This window comes from Lithobates pipiens, unplaced genomic scaffold, assembly GCF_037356315.1.
Source record: "Lithobates pipiens isolate NorthernLeopardFrog02 unplaced genomic scaffold, aLitPip1_a1.2 Scaffold_27, whole genome shotgun sequence".
NCBI lineage: Eukaryota > Metazoa > Chordata > Amphibia > Anura > Ranidae > Lithobates > Lithobates pipiens.
The window spans coordinates 78,735,526-78,752,449 of NW_027507788.1; the positions used below are offsets into that span (position 1 = coordinate 78,735,526).

The 16,924-nt window shown below is 44.5% G+C and overlaps 1 protein-coding gene and 1 long non-coding RNA gene across 9 annotated transcripts in view; one reads left to right on the forward strand and one right to left on the reverse strand.

Annotated features, from left to right (window-relative positions):
* The window catches only part of LOC143933935 (protein kinase C and casein kinase substrate in neurons protein 1-like), a 230,480-nt gene that overhangs the window by 119,294 nt on the left and 94,262 nt on the right, over positions 1–16,924 (forward strand). The gene's annotated exons all lie outside the window — the stretch shown is intronic.
* Positions 13,445–15,495, reverse strand: LOC143933934 (uncharacterized). Its single transcript, XR_013263175.1, has 3 exons — positions 15,297–15,495; positions 14,101–14,905; positions 13,445–14,023 (listed from the first exon to the last, which is right to left on the reverse strand). It is a non-coding gene; the product is annotated as an uncharacterized LOC143933934 (long non-coding RNA).

Consider the following 16,924-nt stretch of genomic DNA (forward strand, 5'->3'; position numbering starts at 1 on the left):
ACTGCACACCTCCAACTACACCAAATCCCCTACAGATGGGGTTTCCCTTTTCGGCTGTCAGCATCCAAAGATGGCACACAATACTCTACCAGGGAAATGCATGAATGTGAGGCCTTCATTCGAAATTTGGGCCTCCCACCTGTCCCAGAAGAGGACCTCCAACTCCCCCCGCCCGCTCTGGCCCCCAAACCTCTCCAAGCCCCTACGGCAATTTGGACCCCAGTTCGTCGGAGACATCAGAGAGGCTTCTCCACACCGCAACGCCCCAATGTGCCTAAACAACCCACCTGAAGTTCCAGAGCCTGTCCGAATTGCACCTCCTTACCCTTGGTTTCCAGGAACCTATCGGACCTCTTCAGGAACTCTTCGGGGAACATCCCCCTAACTTTACATCTCTCCCATTTCTGTAGTGCTCAACGAGCCTCCTTCCCCCCCCCCCCCCCCCGGGGGGCCCCTCCAGCTGGTATTGTACTCCCAGTCGATGGTGGTATGTCTGCCCACTGTTCAAATGTTAAGAATCCGAGGTTAATCATTTTTTGCTGGAGCGGTACATAGTTTACCACTCCAAATGTTTGTTATGTCCCTTTATAGGTCCAAGGTATTCTGCCTTGGCTTCCTGAAGATTTTATATCCTTCAGGCTTTCAAGATACATGTTTTATGTTTTTTGTTTTTTGTCTCATTTTTGTCTCTCTATATTTTACTCAGGTTATTTTTTTCTATTTTTTAAAGTTTTTACCAGGTCCTTTTTTGACCTGTCCTGATTCTTACATGTCGCTGCAGGTTGTAAACTTGACATACAATATTATGTTACTAGGAAATGCTGATGTGTATATGCCTCTTCCAGACCTCCTTAGATCAGAGCACTCCAACCACATGTACCAGATTCCAATATCATCTGCTAATTATTCCATGAATGTATTATGGCTCTAAAAATATTTTCCTGTAATGTTAAGGGCTTGAATTCCTTAAGAAAACGCTGGCTAGCCTTGAGGGAATTCAAATCCTCAGGGGCTGATGTGATAATGGTTCAGGAGACGTACTTCCGCCCGGAGGGCTCATTTAAATTTGCCTCCAAGCTGTACCCTACTGTTTTTATGGCCTCCGGCCCATCTGGGAAGGCTGGAGTAGCCATTTTGATTAAACGTTCATGCCCTATACGGATCCTTGCTTCGATCCTAGATCCCCAAGGTCGGTTTGTACTCCTGAACTGTTCTCACCTGAACACCTCCTTTACCTTAACTAATATTTATGCCCCTAATACGGGACAAATTGGCTTCCTCACTAGAGTATTGGATCGGCTGCGCTCCTTCTCTCAGCCTTTCGCAATCATAGGCGGGGATTTCAACATGTGCATGTCCCCTGGTAGGGATAGATTAGCACTCTCTCAACAAACCCCGTCCCTCCAAACTCTTAAACTGTCCACCTCCTTTCGCAAACTAATCCGCTCCCACAATCTCTTTGATGCATGGAGAGTGAAACATCCCACCCATCGCCAATACACCTTTTTCTCCCCCCACATAAATTGTATTCCCGATTGGACCACTTTCTAATAACTGCACCCTTGCTACCCAATGTGGTATCCTCTGAAATAGAGCCTATCACGTGGTCTGATCACGCCCCCATCACTCTCAATGTGACACTCCATAACGCATCACCTAAAACTTGCCACTGGAGACTGAATGAGTCTCTATTGCGACATGCTGAAACCAAAGATAGACTGCTCAAGAGATTGGAGGAGTTTTTTCATCTCAATTTAGGCTCCGTTTCAGACATATCTACTGTGTGGGAGGCCCACAAGGCAGTTTTTAGGGGGGAGTGCATCTCAGCCGGCTCACGTCTGAAGCGGGACTCTGTTAGGCTGAGGGTGGAGCTTGTGGCCCAGCTACAGGTGGCGGAGGCACGGTTACTCCGCTTCCCTACGGTGGATCGCTTGCGTGCAGTAACTACTATTCGCAACCACATTAAGGCTATAGACGCAAAGGACATTTCAAAATCAATGTTATGGTCTAAGCGAAAGTTCTATGAGTTTGCAGACAAACCACATAGGATGCTTGTCCACAAACTTAAGCCCCGGCCCTTTTTATCCATTCCTGATTATATACTGCAATCAGACGGTACACCAACGCACTGCCCTCAGACCATGTCCGGAGTATTCAGAGAATATTATAACAAACTTTACAACTGCCTGAACACGGGCACACAGGATCAGTTCCCACAAGACAGGTTGGACTCCTTCCTATCATCTATTCACCTCCCAAAACTCTCACCAGAGCAACGCTCCTCCTTAAACCAACCTATCTCCACTGACGAACTAGTTGACGTAATTAAACATCTCCCCACACATAAAGCCCCAGGACCAGATTGCCTTCCATACTCCTATTATAAGACGTTCCTAGAGTCCCTGTCCCCACACCTGCTGACCCTATTCTCCTCACTGCTCCAGGGCACAATACCACACCCCTCGTTCCTACATGCAGTCATAACCACTATCCCTAAACCAGATAAGGATCCTTCCCTCCCTGACAATTATCGTCCCATAGCCCTATTGAACTCTGATTACAAAATCTTTACCAAGATTCTAGCGAACAGGCTCTCTCTACTGCTGCCAGCGTTGATCCATAGAGACCAGGTGGGTTTCGTTCCCACAAGACATGCGGGGGACAATACTCGCCGCACAATTGACCTTATAGACCTGCTTACTAAAACTAAAAACCCCGCTTTGATACTCAGTTTAGATGCCCAAAAGGCATTTGACCGCCTTAGCTGGCCATTTATGTTTGCGATACTAAACCACTTTGGATTTTCAGGCCCCTTTATTCATGCCCTCCAAGCCCTATACTCGAAGCCCACCTCCCAGGTACAACTCTCCTCCCATCTGTCCCGTCCGTTTTCCCTTAGCAATGGTACGAGACAGGGTTGCCCTCTATCGCCATTGCTCTTTATCCTCAGTCTGGAACCCCTAGCTGCGGCTATACGGGAATGTTCAGATATTAAAGGAGTTTGCCTCCGCAACGCAGAATATAAAATATCCTTATTCGCGGATGATGTCCTCCTAACTCTCACCCACCCGCACACATCCCTACCACACCTTCATCACCTACTATCCACTTTTGGTAGCCTCTCGGGTTTCAAAATTAATGATACTAAAACCGAAGCATTACCTGTAAACATAACCCCGTCCCTCTTATCTTCGCTCCAAAGTAAGTATAATTACCACTGGTGTCCTCACTCACTTAAATACCTGGGGGTTCGCATTACTGCTTCCTATGATACTTTATATAAGGCCAATTTCCCCCCCATGTTCTTGGAAATTAATCGCTTGCTGACATACTGGACATCTCTCCCCCTATCCCTGTTGGGCCGAATCAATGTCCTTAAAATGTCTATCCTCCCTAAGTTATTATATTTGTTTGAAACTTTACCTGTGGCTATCCCTATGTCACAGTTGAAATCCCTTCAAAGGAGAAGCCTCCGTTTTGTTTGGAATAACGCTTCCCACAGGTTAGCAGGGACAGTGGTCCTGGCTCGGAGGAATAGGGGGGGGCTCGGAGGCCCAGATTTCATTAAATACTATTATGCCACACACCTGAGAGTTCTTACCTCCTGGACCTCCCGGAAGGCCCCAAATAGATGGTCAGAAATAGAAATGAGTGTTACAGCCCCGGTACATCCTTGCTATATGCTTTGGCCTTCTACTGCCCTTCATATGCCCCAATTACGGCGCATATGCCTAGCTCCCATGTTGTTCACGTTGAATATCTGGAAAAGGTGCAATGACCGCTTTTCCCTATCCTCACCGTGTCCACCGCTTTTAAATATCCTATTTAACCCAGACATCCCAGATAGCCTGTCCTATGATCGTATGCTACCATGGACCCAAGCGGGACTCTTTCAACTCCGACACTTTGCTAACCCGGCGACACGCCATTTATTGACTTTTCCCACCTTGCAAAAGCAACACCAGATCCCCCAAAGGCTTCTACATTCATACTTACAGATCAGACACTTTTTCTCTATCAGGTCCCCTTCTCTGACTCTGGACAAACCCACAGACTTTGAGAGCCTATGTGCTAAGGGTCCTTACGAACCCAGACTGATCTCTACTATTTACACGATATTACATGACGCCATACCTATGGCGGTGAACACCCACCACTACATGAGGAAATGGTCTCAGATTCTACAACACGATATTTCCCTGATGGACTGGGGGAACATATGGGAGCACACTTCCAGAATATCTCGATGTGTGACCCACAAGGAAACTGCATACAAAGTTCTAATGCACTGGTATAGGACTCCAGATATTCTACATGCCCGTAACAGGTTAATTTCGAAGCAATGCTGGCGATGTGGTGGGGAAGTCGGCTCTCACTACCATATTTTTTGGGACTGCCCCCTAGTCCACCAGTTCTGGCTCCAAGTCCAGAATCTGTTAGAAACACTGGCTGGCACTCCTATTCCCCTGACGCCCATGCATTATCTGCTAGGCCTCCCTTTCTCTGGTATTTCTAAGGCCTTGCGCAGATTGTTGTCCTTCATCTTATTGGCTGCTAAAAGGGTCATACCCAGGTTATGGTTGTCCACCTCTCCACCTACACTTCCGCAATTGATCACCACTGTAGCTGACATACGCAGAATGGAACACTTGACGGCCGTAGTGGAGGGTAAGATGCAGACATTTTCTAAAATCTGGTCAACATGGGATGAGTCTACATATGACTCTGATGGGATTGCTCCTACTTAGTTAAACCTGGATACATACATGTCCCCGAGAGAAGGTCTGAAATCTATTTTTTTTTTCTTTCCTTACAGCTCTCTTTGAAGTTACATAGTCTGTTTACAGTTTCTGTCTATAACCCCCTTAAAGATACAGTAGAAGATCACTACTTTAACCGCTTCCTGCCCGCCCTATAGCCGAATGCCGGCCTTAGGGCGGGCGGCTTCCCGTGCCTGGCCGTCCCTGGACGGCCTGGTGTTTACTTCCGCAATGCGCGCATCGCGGAAGTTCTGTGTTTGCCGTGTCCCCCGGGGACAGGCAAACACAGATCGCTGTAAACGGCCAATCACAGCGGCCGTTTACAGCGTGATCGGCGTGTCCAATGGGAGATGATCTCATATGTAAACATATGAGATCATCTCTCAGCGCCGCTCTCCCTCCTCACACAGACAGCGTGTGAGAGGGGAGAGAAGAACGGCTGCAGCAGCCGTCAGTGTAAAAAAAAAAGTAAAAAAAAAGTTTAATAAAAAGTGCCATCCTCCCCCAGAGCCATCCTCCCCCAGTGCCACCCCCCCCCCCAGTGCCATGCCCCCCCCCCAGTGCCATCCTGCCCCAGTGCCATCCTGCCCCAGTGCCATCCTGCCCCAGTGCCATCCGCCCCAGTGCCATCCTGCCCCAGTGCCATCCGCCCCAGTGCCATCCGCCCCAGTGCCATCCACCCCAGTGCCATCCACCCCACCCCAGTGCCACCTGCCCGCAGTGCTATCTGTCCCCAGTGCCACCTGTTGTCAGTGCCATTTGTCCCCAGTGCCATCTGTCATCAGTGCCACGTATAAGTGGCATCTGTCATCAGTGCCACGTGTTATTAGTGCCACATAGTGCCATCTGTCATCAGTGCCACGTATTAGTGCCATCTGTCATCAGTGCCACGTATCAGTGCCATTTGTCATCAGTGCCACCTGTCAGTGTCACGTGCCATCTGTTGTCAGTGTCACGTGTCATCAATGCCACTTATCAGTGCCATCTGTCATCAGTGTCACGTGTCATTGGTGCCACGTATTAGTGCCATCTGTCACCGGTGGCACGTATTAGTGCCACGTATTAGTGCCACATGTCATCAGTGCCACGTATTAGTGCCACGTGTCATCAGTGCCACATATTAGTGCCACGTGTCATCAGTGCCACGTATTAGTGCCACGTGTCATCAGTGCCACGTATTAGTGCCACGTGTCATCAGTGCCACATATTAGTGTCATCTGTCATCAGTGCCACGTGTCATCAGTGCCACGTATAAGTGTCATCATTGCCACGTATCAGTGCCATCTGTCATCAGTGTCACGTGTCATTGTCCTGGTATTTCAAAAGTGTAATAAGTAGTCAACAAGTTAGATGTGTAATTTATGCTCCTAGAACACGTGATGGCGCTCCCTGCATGTTGGGCCTCTCTATGTGGCCAGGCTGCGAAAAAGTCCCACACATGTGGTATTGTAATACTCAGGAGGAGTAGCAGAATTTTTTGGGGGGTGTCATTTGTGGTATACACATGCCACGTGAGAGAAATAACCTATTACAATGACAATTTTGTGGAGAAAAATAAAGAAAATGAAAAATCTTAATTTTGCAAAGAATTGTGGGAAAAAAATGACAACATCAAAAAGCTCACTATGCCTCTTACTAAATACCTTGGAATGTCTACTTTCCAAAAAGGGGTCATTTGGGGGGTATTTGTACTTTCCTGACTTGTTTGGGTCACAAGAAGCGAGATAGGCCACCAGTACATCAGATGTGATCAATTTTGTGCGATTCGCACCACAGCTTGTAGACTCTCTAACTTTCACAAAGACCAAATAATATCCACTAATTTGGGTTATTTTTACCAAAGATATGTAGCAGTATAAATTGTGGCCAAAATTTATGAAGAAAAATTAATAATTTGCATAATTCTGTCACAGAAACAAAGAAATATGCGTTTTTTTTCAAAATTTTCGGTCTTTTTTCATTTATAGCGCAAACAATAAAAACCCCAGAGGTGATCAAATACCACCAAAAGAAAGCTCTATTTGTGGGAAAAAAAGGACACAAAATTCATTTGGGTACAGTGTTGCATGACTGAGTAATTGTCATTCAAAGTGTGAGAGCACCGAAAGCTGAAAATTGGTCTGGGCAGGAAGGGTGTTTAAGTGCCCAGTAAGCAAGTGGTTAATCACATCGCTATGCCTCTATATGTTTAGAGTTTGTATGCCTTGTAATCAAAGTATACCTGCAATCTCGAAATGTTAATATTAATATTTCATGTATATTTTCTTCTGTATGCTGTTGAAAATTTAAAATAAACAATTACAAAAAAAAAAAAAAAAAGCTCCATCATAATCCTCAGCACCAGGCCCATGATGCTCTTAATCCGGCCCTGACTGCACATGTGTGGGCTTGGCTCAGAAGATTCTGACAGGAAGCCTTTCTGGGCAATATCTCGCTCGATTGGGGACAGAGGAGTATAAGACTTGCAGGGTGGCAGGGGACACTATATGCATTAAATGTACTGTTATGTCACAAGAAACAAATATTGTTCATTAGAAATTTACATTTTTATTGGTGTAGAAAGAAAGTAAACATAAAACTGGTGATGACCTCAAAGTTGAGACAATAATATTGACTACCTGGGACACTCTGCCCTTTTGTTTACTTTAGTGTTGGGGTCCAGGAAATGTCAGCCCCCAGGGACATGTCCCATGTGTTTTACAATCCATTGCCTATTAGACTAGAAAATGGTCATTGCTGTTTTTAATATTTGACTCTCATTGAATTTAATGAGGTTCAGATTCGGCAAACGAAATGTTCTCATGTTCTGCGATCTAGCCTCAAACAAAATGTTTGGTTTATCCCTAGTTAAGATAATTAATTGATTTTGGATTAATGCACTGTCTACATTTCTCTCAACCACAATTCTTTAAATAATAATAATACTAATAATAATAATTTCATAATAATTATTATCATTATATATTTTTTCAAAACAGGCACTGTAGACAAAAAAAGTTTGTTTTCTGCACTGGTTGTTGACTAATGTACCTCGTACAGTTCGTCTTATGGCTTTAGGGGTGTGTAGTTATATGTTAACGTAATGTATTTAAAAAATCTTTGTAATAAATGTTCTCCTATAGTCAGAAGAGACAAGGAATTTACATTTTGTAAGCAATTATTGGCCAGACATATTTTACCACCTTCAGTCATCTCAAGTATATGAATGTTTATAATGTTTATATTCTAATGAACATCTGTTCCTGGCCACTATGGTATCTCCCCAAATGAATTGCCCTTTCTTGACCATACCTCACCCCACAGGACCACCTCTTCCTAGCTAAATAAAAGACAGACCCTCCCCAACTGGCATTTTTTTTTTTGCTCATGCTCCAGGCCACTTGTGGATTGCAGTTGGTAAGTACTTTGGTTGCTGCAAGGATATCCCCCCTACCACACCGCCCCTCCATGGAGTTGGAAAACACAGAATGTTGGGCGTAAACCCTCCTGAAACTGGGTATCCCTTGTGCCAGGTGGCGGGCAATGTTGCTTAGCACAAATATTCTACAGGTGTGGTATCAATAAGCTCTGCAATTAGGTTTGTCACCTTTTCTTCAAGCCAAACCTGAACACTTTAGTAGCGGCATATTTTTTGGGGGTATATGCTATAAGATTGTAAAAGACCTGGGACACTTTTGGTGGCCTGAAAGAGAGTAGTAATGTGGCGCATAGCTCGCCACAGCAAACAGTGAGCGTGGCTGAATTGTGAGTGTTCTGCACAGAATGCAGGGGTCAGATATGCCCTGGGGAGAGGGCTAGTGCTATCAGGGGGTAGGAAGAGTTAGATATTTGCTGGGGGCAGTAGTGGCTGGTGCTCAAAATTCTTTGGGGAGGTGCAAACAAACTGAAAATTTCTGAAAAAAACATCAATTGCAGCCTCGCTGTGCCCCATAAAATGCAGCCACTGTGCCCCATTAAATGCAGTCTTTGTGCCCATCAAATTCAGCCACTGTGCCCATCATATGCAGCCACTGTGTCCATAAAATGCATTTTCTATGCCCATAAAATGCAGCCACTGTGCCCATCATATTCAGCCTCTGTGCCCATCATATGCAGCCTATGTGCCCATCATATACAGCCTCTGTGCCCAGCATATGTAGTCTGTGCCCATCTTACAGCCTCTCTGCCAATCATACAGCCTCTGTGGCCATCATATGCAGCCTGTGCCCATCATACAGCCACTGTGCCAATCTTACAGCCTCTGTGCCCATCATATGCAGCCTGTGCTCTGGGCGCTTGGAGGGGTCAGATATGTGCTGGGGGGGGGGCTTTGTGAGAGAAGAGGGCCAGTGCAAGGGGGAGGGGTAGGGGGTGGGATATGTGCTGGAGGGATCCTTTGGGAAGGAAGAGAGATAGTGCTAGGAGGGGATGTCATATTTCAAATCCAATCCACACTTCTAGCATATCTTTCTCCTGCCAAAGCCCCTCCCCCCAGCACATATACTCCTAACCCCTTGATCACTCCACATATTTTCTACCTTGTCCTCCTTTCCAGCCTCTCTCTCTCCCTCCCTCCTCCATCTACAGAGCATAATAAAAACTTTCTACAGACCTGATATCAGCGCATCCCTGCTCCCCCCTCCTCCTTATGTGGGTACAGAACAGAGAAGGAGGAGGGGAGGAGCTTTGATACACTGACACTCTGTTCTGCTCTGCTGAACCAAGCTGCTGTCAGAGAGAGGGGAGGCATGTCTCTCTCGGTGCAGTCCATGTGAATGATGTGTCCGGGTCTGGAGCAGAAGTAAGCCTGAAGACATCATTCAAAAATCAGTCTGTCCAGGAGAAAACCGTACATGTGGCAAGCCTATCTGCAATGTCACCATTGGCCTCTCCCTTGGGGTTTTTCCTGTCTTCTAATCTACTTAAATGTAAGGCAGTTTTTTTCTAGCATTGCAAGCGTTTCAAGATCTTTCTCCAAGGGGCCCGTGTCAAGTTGATGATTGACAACAAGACAGCAGTAGCTTACATTGCTCACCAAGGGGGCACCAAGTGTCTGTCTTTTCCTGTTACTTTTCGTAACAAACTTTTTGCTGGATGGAGAGCCACTTACAGACCATTAACAGCAGTCTACTTACTGGGAAAGCAGGATCCAATAACGGATCAGTTTGGCAAATTATTTTCCAACTAAACTAGTGCTGGCTCTATGGTGCATTCCAGCGGTAGCTCTCCAAAGCTCAATTCTAAAGTGGTATGCAGTTTCCAGGAAAATTGGGGGCAGTCCCTCCAAGCATTCACATGGAACCACCGAGTACACAGCAGGAAGACTTCAGGTCCTTACCCAAGTTATTACCAGTGTACATGCAAAGGTCAAAAGATGTGAGGAAAGTGGACAATCTTTAATTTTGCTGTCAGGTTCTTGAGTCATCTTCTATTGGCTTACCAGTGTGATTAGATTGGCATGCATGAAGTAAGCGTTTCTGCTCAGGTGCAAGCTCCTTCAACTTGAGGGGTGGCAGCCTTTGGGGCAGTTATGCCAGGATTTCAGTGGAAGATATATGTGAGACAGCTAGCCTTTTCACTCAACTTCACAGGCTAGGCACGCAGTCAGCAAGTTCTGCAAAGTTTGCGATGAGACATATAAATTATTTTTGTCTTTGGCAGCTTTTCTTTGATGGTCAATGTTTCTTTCACATGTTCTCTCCCATCCATTTATTCAGCCAGTTATATCCCATTGTGTAGTAATTAATTATCCTCGCGCTACAATGGTTTAAACAACAAGGAAACAGCTATGGTTGCAGCAACACCGGCAGGGGTTCAAACCCTCCCCTAAATGTGTGATATCAGAAAAATAAGTGGTGTTGCGCTCCACAAAAATTAATAAATCAAGTGAAATAAATCAATATATAGCAATAGATAATACACAAAAAAATGGCTACATATAACTATTCAAGGACAATTCCTTTAAATGTGCACTTTCTAGAGTGCATTAGTTCCAATCAAGCAATGTTCAATCCAATGCAGTGTGAATAATTAAATATTCCAAGTAGTCCTATTCAAAGCCAATTATTTTAAATGTGTACTTTCTAGAGTGCATTAATGCCAACCAAGCAATGATCAATCCAATGCAATGTGAATAATTAGATATTCCAAGTAAAGTGCATGCAGTGAAAATAAATTAAAAATCAACACAGTGAAAATAAATAATTACTGAAGATACAACAAAGTACAGATTTGTGTCTTAATCCATAAAGTGCATATAGTGAAAAAAAAAAAAAAATTGATACTAAAATTGCAATAAAATCCAAAATAGTGTTTCAATCCATAAAGTACATGGAGTGAACAAAAATGAGTAAAAAAAAAAAAAAGTCCAATATTAATTAAAGTGTCTTTTAACTATAACATCAAAGTAATCTGTATCAGATCATGCAGTATGTGAATCCACACTGTGCCATGAAGTAAATCAACTCCGTGAGTAAGGAACAGAAGGGGGATAATTCCACCGGTGATCTTGTGAATCCTCAAAATCAGGTGTTCAAACACTGAGTGCAGTGGCTAACTTACCTTAGGCCCCTTTCACACATGCTGACCGTACATTAGATCAGTTCAGTCACGTTTTTTATCATCAGTTGTTGTCAGTTTTCATCCTTTTCATTTCAGTTTTTCATCCGTTTTTCATCCGTTTTTCATCCGTTTATGTCCTTCTTCATCCATTTTTTGTCAGTTTTTCATCAGTTTTTGTCAGTTTTTATCCGTTTATGTCAGTTTTTCATCCGTTTTCATCCGTTTTTCATCCGTTTATGTCAGTTTTTCATCAGTTTTTGTCCGTTTTTCATCCGTTTTTATCCACTTTTTTAGAACTGTATGCAATAATTTTTTCATGAATTATGTGGATTTTCCCATGATTCCTTGTTTTCCCTAGCATGCATTGTGCTTCCCATGCTGCTTTGTGGTTTCAGCTGGCTTTGTGCTTCCTGATTCCTTGCTGTAGTGTATGTGCTTATTTAGCAATGGATTTGGACAGATTTTTTGAGCATGTGACATTATTTGTCATGCTATCTTATTTGAGGAGACAGAAACGCATGAGCAGGAACAAATCTGCAATAAGACGCAGGTACTGGACACATCCCATGCTGCTGAAGAGGCCCACTGAAGGGTTTTTTGCTCTGCACTATGCAGATCTGCGACAGTTCCCGCAAAAAATTTTTAATTTTACGCGAATGTCTGTACCAACGTTTGAATTTTTATTAGAAAAGTTGCAACCCCGTTTGGAAAGGATGAACACGGATATGAGACGTCGTGTGCCTCCTGAGGAGCGACTTCTACTTACCCTGAGGTAAGCCAGCCAGCCTTTCTGCTTATGTCCAGCATAATGTAGGGTTCCTTTTTATTATTTGTTCTACTCTTCCCAGGTTTCTGGCATCTGGAGTATCCTATACGTCCCTAAACCACTACTTTTTGTTGGGAATCTCTACAATTTCTGGAATTGTGCACGACACCTGTCAAGCAATATGGGAGGAGCTTCGGTGTACTGCAATGCCTGTTCCAGATACATCTATGTGGCAAGAAATTGCAAATGGGATTTGGAATAAGACCCAATTCCCTAATTGTGTTGGAGCCCTGGATGGGAAACACATCCGAATTCAGATGCCACCTGGATCTGGCTCACAATATTTTAACTATAAGAAATACTTCTCCCTTGTGCTTATGGCAATCTGTGACAGTAATTATAAGTTTGTAGCTGTAGATATTGGGGCGTATGGATGTACTGCAGACTCAAGAGTGTTTACATCATCGAAAATAGGGAGAAGACTACTTGAGGGCCACTTCCATTTGCCATCAGACAAACCTCTTCCAGGAACTGTGGGGTCAGATATGCCACATGTACTTGTAGCTGATGAGGCATTTGCACTTTCTATGAATCTCCTAAGGCCTTATGCCAGGCACAATCTAACTCCCCCCAAAAAATTTTTTAACTATCGGTTGAGTCGCGCAAGGCGACTTATTGAATGTACCTTTGGCATTTTGACCAGCAAGTGGCGCATATTCCATACAACAATTCAACTGAGCCTGAAGAATGCCGAACTAGCTATACAAGCATGTTGTGTCCTCCATAACATTATACGTGAGAAAGAAGGAATTACTGTTGAGGAAGAGGACGAGATCGATTTACCTTCTGTACGGTTTACTGGACTGCGACCCAACAATTCAGTTGTTACCAAGCGTGATATGTTTGCAAACTATTTCATGTCCCCAGAGGGAGAGGTTCCGTGGCAGTATCAACATGTGTAAAAACACTCACCAGGCACTTTATTGGGTATACCTTTGTTAGTACATGTTTGACCCCCTTTTGGTACCCTGCATTGTATTTGTTTTCCCACATAAACTGGAAATGCAATAGTTTTAAGAAATAATGCATTTTCATGTTAGCAGTATAGCAGTCTTGTAACTGCTATCAGTGTATAAAGCTTGTAGTTTTCATTCTCCTAGTGCCAAGATCAATCACCATTGACCCTATGACCATCACATTCTTTTGTATCAGTTGTTTTTGTGTTATATAGAGTACAATAAACACAATAAAATATTCCATACAGTCCATTATGTTTAATAATGTCAGTGACGACAACATAGAAACGCAAAAAAAAATTCAAATCGACAACCATATTTCCAAAAATATATATAACCCAAAAAAACAAAAAATTGCTGCAGTGCAAACTGGATGGCCAACTAGAATGGGGGAGGCAACATAAAATGTTTTTTTTTTAAAGGTCTTGATAATAAGGACTGTGGGAAGTGGGATAGGGATTGGATGACTGGGGAGAACTAAGGTAAGAAGTGGCCGGGGAACTGGAGGGTGCCACTTGAGGTGGGGGTGCAAAATTTTGGGCAGTGGGGGCTGGAGCACGTTGGTGATGGGGGATAATGCCTGGGTGGTGATATGGATGGGGATAAGGATGCTGCGGAGCTTGCTCACCATATGGACGTTGGGGATGGGTAATAACTGGTGGCATGGGATCTCCAGATAGTGCAGCCCTTACGCACACACCAGTGAAATTGAAGATGGCCATGTGAACGTCCATTTTGCGTGCAGTCGGAACCTTTGAAAGGTGGTGATATAGGTTCTTCACAAAGCTTGCATCTTCATTATTGGGGTCTGCAAAAGGATCGTTGCTATCCGCCCGTCTCATTGCCGTCATCTCTTGCATAAAGGACAGCATAGCTCCATCCATGTCAGGCCTATGCTGTCCGTGTCGTTTGCTTCTGGAAGCAGTAGTAACAGAACGAATCTGAGGGTTGGAACATTTATTAGTACATTTTATTCTATCAACATTTCAAAATGGGACATTTTATATAGGATACTTACAGGCACACGTTGTGGCACACGTCTTTCAAGCGTGGCTGTAGATTGTGAAGATGGCATTTCCTCAGGAGCTTGCTCCCTACCACCAACTCCAATGTCTTCCTCTGCCGCAGGCTGGGTATCCACTGCACCCCCCTCCTCTTCTGTATCAGAAATGTTGCTGGTGGTACTGTAAAATATTTGTTAATAGATGGATTACAGGTGAGTACAGTAGAGTTATTACAATACATGGATCCATGTGTGTCATTAAAGTGGACCACTTATACATACAGGTAGGTGCAAGAAATATCCCCTAAACCTACACGGTTTGGAGATATTAGCAGAAAACCCGTAGACAACGGCGCCTAAGCGTGCCGTTTCTGAAGTCGCTTGTGCCATGACTGGTGGATCCCACATGCATGACGTCATTGTGGCTAGGGCCAGTCACAGTACCGAAGCCATGATACGCAGAAGTCACTCAGGGAGTGATGGCGGCAACGGAGGAGGGGAACGGGGACCACAGCGGGGGCTTCCATCACAGGTAAGTAATTCATAATGAGCTAGCATGCTTGTACTTTTCTGTACTTTTGTACTTCCTCTTTGGAGTATATCATTTTTTTTACTCGGCCAAATAATTTAATATAGGGGAGAAATAATGTATTTACTTACTTTCTTAAGTTCATAACACTTCTCAAGAAGTCCAGTGAATCAAAAAAGGGGCTTTTTTTTTTTGATGGTCCTGCTCCGCTCCGGCTTTCTCTTGCCTCCTCCTTTAGCTCCCGTCTGTAGCGGTCTCTAAGGGATCTCCACCGTGTGATGATTTTATCACCTGTATAGGAACAGTAGACACAATGAACTGATAGAACTCCAACATGACAATTACATATAATATGAGGCCACGTGGCCTCGTGACCATGTGGCCACGTGACATGCCACATGAAATGCCACGTGACATGCCACATGAAATGCCACGTGACATGCCACGTGAAATGCCACGTGACATGCCACGTGACCACGTGACATGCCACATGGCCACGTGACATGCCACATGGCCACATGACCACGTGACATGCCACATGGCCACGTGACATGCCACATGGCCACGTGACCACGTGACATGCCACATGGCCACGTGACCACGTGACATGCCACATGGCCACGTGACATGCCATGCCATGAAATGCCATGTGTTTAACCATGCCAAGCCACAAACTGCTTACCACGTATCCGACGGTGCTTATTACTAAGCGACATCCAGTTTGGTGTGACCTCCTCAAAAATCTCCTCCCACTTCATGCTGGTGATATGGCGGTCACTGTACTCAGCACATGTTTTGTCCCATAAGCCAGACCTGGCATGCACGAGCTGAATGAGCCTTTCATGGGAGACATCTCTGGCCATTTTTTCTCTTCTCTCCAGGCTGCTCTCCTCTCTCTCTCTCTCTTGGCAGGTCTCCTCTCTCTTGGCAGGTCTCCTCTCTCATGACACGTCTCTTCAAAACACACAGGTTCAGGCAGCTCTCTTTCTATGCACTCTCCTCTCCTCTCTCCACTCTCTCCACTAGCAGCATGTGCTTGTACATGTGACTGACCACTACCTGGGTCAGAGGTCACCTGTACATTAATATATATTTTTTGCTCAAAAACGGATGTCTGCGGAACGGATCGTCCGCAAACGTCCGTTTTACGTCCCTTCCGTTTTTTGGACGGAAGAGAAAATAGGGTTTTCTTCCGTTCGGAAAAACGGAACTGAACGGAAACGGACGTTAACGAACGTTTGCGGATAGTCATCCGCAAACGTCCGCAATGCCATTGACATGCATTGTGCTCCGTTTTCGTCCGAAAACGGATGTAGGGAAAAACGGACGAACGGTCCGCACATGTGAAAGGGGCCTTACTGGTGTAAGGTAAACAGCAATTAATTCTCAGTTCCAGCAGTTACAATGTTGTTATCAGCTGGTATAGGCACTACAGGCAGTCCCCTCTAGGTTCTCAGCCATAGACCACAGATTGTATCCATAAAAGAAAAAAGGAGCTCCAATAGTGAAGTATGCACTGCTAAATATACTTTATTATAAAAAGGACATAGTCCTGGGTACTCACATTTAATCACAAATTAATCAGAAAAGTTACAGCATAAAAACGAACAAACTCGCCGTTCGTACCACGGACGTCACTTCCGGTATCCTCCTAATCCAATCCTACACGTATCGTCACCGATCATGTGACTTCACCATTGTGTGCTGATGTGAGGTATGTCCAGGAATACAGAAAATTGTTATCAAATACTTACCGTAATTTTCCTTTCCTGGCCTATCTTCACGTCAGCACAGGACTCCCTCCCTAGTGGCCTGTTGCAGGCTAGTTATCAAACACACCAGTGGGGGGGGGGGGGGGGGGGGCTTTCTTTTATTTAGCTAGGAAGAGGTGGTTCTGTGGGCACCAGATGAGGCGTTAACCCATTGTGTGCTGATGTGAGGATAGGCCAGGAAAGGAAAATTACAGTAAGTATTTGATAACAATTTGATGTATTCTGTATATTTCTTGTAGTATTTGGACTTGTAATGCATACAGAAGTGTACAGAATGATGGTTTTGGCAGCTTTTTTTAAAAGATCTGCATCATACTTGGGCAGATAGATTCCTATTTGGTCTGCAGAACAGGTTGCTTAAGGGACAAGTAAAAAGTATTTCAGGGAATAGAAACTGGTGCTATGCTTCCAGCTGGAATTTCATGTTGCAGTGTATTTTAGATTTAGGATCCACATTTTATATCTACATTACACCGCACATATTGTTGCACAGATTCCAGAAGTGAAGCGCTGTTTGTTTTTAGCACTGGGGGAATCA